At 41.2% G+C, this 6789-nt stretch overlaps 1 protein-coding gene across 1 annotated transcript in view; it reads left to right on the top strand.

The window, feature by feature from the left end:
• Nucleotides 1-465: 465 nt before the first annotated feature.
• The window catches only part of OSBPL2 (oxysterol binding protein like 2), a 31518-nt gene continuing 25194 nt past the window's right edge, over nucleotides 466-6789 (top strand). Inside the window, exon 1 of the mRNA XM_005423617.2 lies at nucleotides 466-559. The gene's annotated coding sequence lies outside the window, so the exon portion shown is untranslated. The remainder of the gene's footprint in view (nucleotides 560-6789) is intronic.

Below are 6789 nucleotides of genomic sequence, written 5' to 3'. Positions count from 1 at the left end.
CTGCCCGGTGCTGAGCCGTGCCCGGTGTCGTGATCCCGTCCCGGCGGGGCCGTGCCCGGTGCTGTGAATCCTGCCCGGTGCAGAGCCGTGCCCGGTACCGTGATTTAACCCAGTACCGTGATTCCCCCGGTGCCGCGATCCCGTCCCGGCCGAGCCCTGCCCCGTCCCCCCATCCCGGGGCTCTGCGGGACGTGGCTGTGCAGAGGCCGCGGGTCAGTGCGGCTCTGGCGGCCCCAGCCTTGCGATATTTCTGATTTTCCCAGATTTTTCCGATTGCTTTCGCAGCTGGGTGGTTGAGCAAAGGAGGCTCCGGCTCCCCAGAGGAATGTGCTGGGCTCGGTTTCAGCACAGTGCAGAGCCTCAAGGGGCCTTTTAGGTCACAGCTGAAGCAGTTGGGGTTTATTTGGGGTTGGTTGGTTTTTTTTTTTTAATTTTGTTTTTCAGTTACCTACTCGATGTTTCTCTTACAGAGAAGGAGAAAAGCAAGATGGGAAAAATAGCAGGAAAAAAGGCTTTTTTTTAAATAACATGCCACCAGAACTTCTACATGGTAATAAAGGTATAAGATGCCATTTATTTAATTTGGTTATTGATCATGTTTGTGCTCTCTGTATGTTTGAATTCAGGACTTCTTCTGGAAGCACTTTGTTACTGTGCAGCACTTGCAGGCCAGAATTTCAAATGTAGTTTCAAAATCACCCCCTGGCTTTTATGTGTGCAATGACTTTGTGTTTCCTCTCAGAGGTATCTGCCAAAGTGTGTTGAGTGCAAGCAGATACTTCTGCCATTTACTGTGAATTTTCTCAGCTAAATTACATAGCCTTCATTTGAGATTCCAGGAAAGTAAAAAGGAAACATGGAGGATCTGCAGTGTTGATTTGCACCACTCTTCCCATAGTGTTTCCTTTTCTAAAGCTTTGTGTGCAAGGGAAAATAAATTTGATCATTCCAACTTAACCTTCTGAAGTTCTATAAATCCACATTCATTTTGCCATCTGGGGGCAACCACATGTGTTATCAGCTTAACAAACTTTACACCAGCGTGCTCAGGGACTTCTGAAACCTCAGGGCAGTTTCTGGAAGCAGTGACTTGGGTCACTTCCAAACATGAGGCGCTGTGCCGTGGGATGGGACCAGGAGAACTGGCTAAACTAGCATGGAAGCAAGAAATTCCAAGTGCTGATTTTCCCCCTGAATAACCCCTTGGGTTTTCAGTTACAGTAAACACAGCTTTTTCTTAAAATAGTTGTGGAGCCATACACATGTTAGACCACATGACAGAGAGCTGAGGGGAGTCTGGGAGAGCATCAGCAGTGATTCTTATTGTTGCTTTCCTGAACCACCAGCACCTCATGATGAACTTGTAACTTCAGGAAGTCCTCAAAAGGAAACGCTGAGATGTCTGCTGTCCAGGAAAAAATATGGCATTTTTCCTCCAGAATTGGCTCTCCAGCCATGCCAAAATTATCTGAGAAACAGAAGGCAAAAGTTTGAGATAGAAAATGGTGATTAGACAACAAACCCTGTGCCTACAGGCAGTTAAGGACTAGATGGGCTAAAGGTTCCAGTTGATGCAATATTGAAAAGCAGTGTGGTTATTTGTTATTTGTTTGCTGACATCTTTTGGTAACTGATCACAGAAGATTGTTTCCACCCTTGGATGGTTTTTTAAGTCACTTTCAGTACTGTTACTGCTTTCCATGATAGGTACTTGCTGGCAGGTTTTATATGACTGGAACTGGTATTTCTTTCAGTCTTTCTTCTTGTGAATTCTGCTGTGTGAACTTCACATATGCTGACCTAGAACAAAGGTGGAAGGCTTTGCTTTCTGTTACCTTAGTCTTGGCTGGAAAATGTCGCAATCAGGCTTTTTTTGCTCTGATAAGGCTATATTTTTAAATCACTGTTTGTAGTGCCAGTCAGATGATTTTTTTTTTCTGTTGTTTGAAAGCAAGATTAGCCTGCAACTACTCTGAATTTTTAAGCAGATAATTTATTAGCTTTGATATTTGAAGTAGCTTGTCCTTGAACAAATGCAATGTTACATCATGCTGTTATATCTAGGCCTTCTGTTTACAAGGTTCCATTTTTCTAGTCCTTCACTCAGCATCAGTTTTGTCACCTGTCTCACGGAAATATAAGAAATGTCTGTATTTGGCACTGGTATGATGTTGTAAAATGCTTAGTGTTTAGTCTCTTCTTTGTGAAGCAACTAAAATGTTTGGTTCTTACAGTTCTTGGAAGAAATGCACAAAATGAGGCGTGCAAAGAATATGTGTTAAATTAGGAGTGCTCAAGAACTGGAATGTTGTTGCTGAGCTTGCAAATATGCAGCTGATCACATGGGTATCTTCTCCAAGCGGAATAAATTGGAAAGAGGGAGCAAGGAACAAATTGGTCACTCTGTGTCTGCCACTTTGGAGATAGGGGACTTTGATGTTCTTTCTGTTGCAAAAAAAAAAAAATAGAGGTTTTGCTTTATGGCAAATCTTTAATGGGTTTTATTATTTTATGGCATAGACCACCATGGAACTTGGAATTCAAGAATTCTTTATCTCAATCCTTGCATCTTAATAATTACTGTGCAGGCAAATGTATGATGATGTAATTATTTACTTTGTATCCTTAAAGGCTTGTGAAAGCAAGTTGCAGGAGAGCAACAAGCAATTAGATTGTGTCAAACGTGGTTTACCATAACTTTCAGTTATACTCTTTAAAAATGTATGGTTGATTCAGTGCACAAAGATAATGTCTTAATTTTCAGGATCAATAAGTTACAAGAATAGACGAAGCTTACTTAAACTTGATTTTTTTTTCTTTCCTTAAATACAGTTACAATTGGAAATTCATTTGCTGGTCTAGACAGATCATTTAGATTAATTCAGTTTATTTTATTATGCACATAATTTAATGAGACAGGTTTGTAGTAGATTGCAGCAGCTCTCCATTCAGAAAATGCAGAGGCTGCGGAGTTTTGTCTTCCTGGGCTTGTTTATCCATCTGATGGGAGGGAGGGTTCACAAAAGGTGAATTGTCCCTGCAGCTGCAGAAACAGAGCTGGACTTTTCAGTTTTGGCCCTCTTGATTTTGTAGCCCCCAAACTTGAACTGTCTCTGCTCTGTTGGACACATAATGGCTGTGCTTGGTGTTAGATCAAAGTGGTCTGTGCTGCTCCTGCTCCAGTCCAGTTCCTTTGCTGTGCTGGCCACTTTTGGATGAGATAAAGGCTCTTGGGATGCTGTGAACCTCTGGTGTGTTGTAAAGTTTGTGTGCTTAGGGTGTTTGTCAGGAAATGTGTTTTTGTGACTGGATAAATAACTTCATTATGTTTTTGCGCTTCTGAGTAAAATTTTTTAGGGCTCCCAAAAGAATCTGTTAGTAGATCTCACTGTGTTTTGATTCTAGTGATAGTTACAGGCAGTGGAGGTTGAAGGTGGTGAAGTGTGAAAATTTTGTGGTGTCTGTGGTTCATATCCCTGTTCAGCTCACTAACTCATAACTCACTAACCAGTTCCTCTGCTCCCTACAACATTTCAGGGCAGTCAGGTGAGGATGAGAATCCCCTTAGTAGCTCTCAGTGGTGAATCTTGGCTGTGTTAAGGCTGCAGAGAAATTCTCTCTCTCTGTACCTAAGGGGCCCTTCAGCAGCCTGTGCTGGCTGAAAGGAAAATTTTCCAGGAGAGCAGAACTGCCCCGTGCATGGATTCTTTCTGGGCTGTGCACTAGAACAATGAAACTGTTGAGTGGTTGTTTAATAGTGGAACAGAAATGTTACCCATCTCCAGAGGTGTAAATAACTTTGTTTACTTGCCCTCGTTTTGTTTTAAACAAAGTGCTGTGCCCATTTTGTTACCCAGGTGGGTTAATGTTACTGAGCAGATAGCTGGGTGGGTTCTTTATTAAACTGGGCTCTAAATGGGGATATTTGTCCTGTCTTGAGCAGTCAAAGTTAATTTTGTTTAATTTTTAAGCAAATGGAGTAGCAACCTTATACTGGAATCCAGTAGGTATTTACTGTAAATACAGCTTTAAAGGAAATTCAGTCATAGCATAAAATCTGACTTCCTAAAGCTTTTGCAAATTTGTGGTATCACCTTAAACCCCCTGTCAGAAATTGTCTGTTAGCTGTGTGCAGGCGCTCATGCTGTGGAATCTGTGTGTGTGAGGAGTTGGTGGCAGGCATAAAAATATGGTTTCTTCTGCTGTAGGGCTTTGCACTGGGTTTGTCACTGTCATCCTCCTGCTTTATTTGCAATATAATTGCTGCAAAAATTGTCTAAGAGTCTCTGTGAAAATTATTTACAAAATACCTTGTGCACAGTGAATGTAAACCTGCATCTGCCTGGAGAGAATGAGTCCACAGAGACAAAGCTGCCTTTGAGGAGGAAGATCTATGAACTTACAAATATAACTATTTTTGCTGTTCTAGGGGTTTTCTCCAGTGATATTTTATGCTGAAACTCTCTTCATGTTCATAAGCTTCAGTGATCAATTTGCAGGGGTGGTTGCATTATGATGAGAAATACCCAAGCATCCTTAATTTAATCTTCAAAGAAGTGTTCCTAAATGATTAATTATGTATCTACTGACACTTGTGTGCAAAGCCACTGTGCTTGGAGTTATTGATTACTTCCCACCTTCTCTCTTACAAGTAAGATAAAGCAGATCCCCAGGAAACAACTAAGAAATAACTAGTTTTACAATACAGTACTGAATGATTTATTTTTTGAACAGTGTGGCTAGAAATGAGCTGATTTATCACTCCTGATCAAACCTAGCATTATGCATCATGCGTGGAGAGGTGTGCAGAACAGAATTTTGTCATTTTTTACAGTCATGGGCCGTGAAATAGTTTCCAAGGGAAGGTTGCAGAGTCTGAAAAATGCTGTATCAGATGCTCTCAGGTGGAAAAATGTCTATGATATTGAGGTAGTGTTAAGAAAGGAGAACATTTACAGAATTCTGTATGAACTTCAATGAAGTGTTTTGTATCAAAAGATATTAATCTCCTGGAATCAAGTTTGTTTGATCTGTTTGTTACACTTGAGGGAAGTTCTGCAAGCCAATATCCTTGGCTGTAGAACAGAATTTTTGGCTGAAGTGGAAGTGGGGAATAGCCATTGATTCCATAGGTAATTGAGATTATTCTGGGAGGATTTTTTCTGTTCAGATTCATCTTTACAATTTTTATGTTAAATAAATAGTGCTTCTGGTAGCAGCACTGGAGCTTTGGGCTGGGACAGTGATTAGTGTGTGGGACAGTTACTGTCATTTGTTCTGATGCAGAAACAAGTTTTGTGGCATTTGCTCCTTTGAAAGCCAGACTTGTAGTGTTTCAGTTGTCTCTTTATTCCTGTGAAGCATCACCAAAAATTGGTATTTCTGAGAGAACAGAACATGGTTCTGCCTGTCATAAATGGCTCAGCTCATTTGTTCAAAGCTAACCTTTCAGATGTTCAGTTTGCTGTCATCATTGTTTCAAGTGCTGGCACTGAAATGTCCCCAGGCCATTTAATAACTCCCAACTACATAAAAGCCTGTGGTAGGGACAGCTGCAATCTCCCAAGAAATGGAAAAGTGACAGTGGGCTGAGTGTTCAGCTGATCCTCCTCATTCAGCCTCTCTGCACTTTATTTAACAGACTTGAGAAGGAAGTTGCCCTTCCCTTGCTGTGGTTACAGAGAACTTTATCTTGCCAAGACATCTGGCAGATGGTATTACATTCAAACTTTGGACTAAAACAAATCTCACTTGGTAAAGAAAATCCTCTCCTGGGTTCTGCTGTCTGTGTGGCTGTTCTCTGGCTGAAGAGGATTTAAGTATGTAACAGTTAATCTAAATTGCCAATTAAATTTGCTTCTTGGCTAATTTTTGTGGATGTTTTAGATCCAGTGTTGCTGGTAACCTAATTTCATGAGTCAATTAAGATTCATCCTTGCTGAAGCTTTCATTCAGAGATGAAACACTGCAGTTTGATGTTTTCAGGAGATGTGTATGAATTAAACACACATGAATATTTATCTGTTAGTTCAAGTTATTTATTTCTGTCCCTTGAAGTACTACAGCTATGTTTTATTTCAGCTGGCAACTCAAGAGATGATGGGGTTGGCTCTTATTCCAGCAGTCATGTTGTACACTGGGGGATTTTGTTCTTTTTTTTTCCCATTTCTTACTTTTGCTATTATGAAGGATGTGGATGTTTGATCTTCTTTTGGCTCTTTGGGAATCTCTTTCTAGACAGAAGGTACATCCTGAACCTGGGCTGTCCCAGAATCACAGAGTTATTTGGATTGGGAGGGACTTAAAGCTCATTTTATTGCACCCCCTGCCATGGGCAGGGACACCTTCCACTGTCCCAGGTTGCTCCAAGCCCTGTCCAGCCTGGCCTTGGGCACTGCCAGGGATGCAGGGGCAGCCACAGCTTCCCTGTGCCAGGGCCTCCCCACCCTCACATGGAAGAATTTCATTCTAATACGAAATGTAAACCTGCCCTCTGCCAGTTTGAAAATTCACGTTCTCCCTTGTCCTTGTCATATCAAAGTAATGAAAATGTTTTTCATGGGCAAGGTCCCAAGTGACTGTTTTTTCCCTTCTTCCTTTTTCTTAATTACTTGTGATTTTTCTCTTTTTATGTTAAGAAACTCAAATAATTTTAAAATTTGCTGTGGAAATGCACACCCAACAAAACCTTGTTAGGCATGTGAAAAAGCTGATGAATGTGCTAGTTCAGGAATTCTTTGGTGGCACTCTCAATTCCAGGGAATTGAACTCCTGCCACCCTACCTGCTC

This window comes from Geospiza fortis, unplaced genomic scaffold, assembly GCF_000277835.1.
Source record: "Geospiza fortis unplaced genomic scaffold, GeoFor_1.0 scaffold361, whole genome shotgun sequence".
Classification (NCBI taxonomy): domain Eukaryota; kingdom Metazoa; phylum Chordata; class Aves; order Passeriformes; family Thraupidae; genus Geospiza; species Geospiza fortis.
This window is presented reverse-complemented; position numbering and strand designations above follow the sequence as displayed.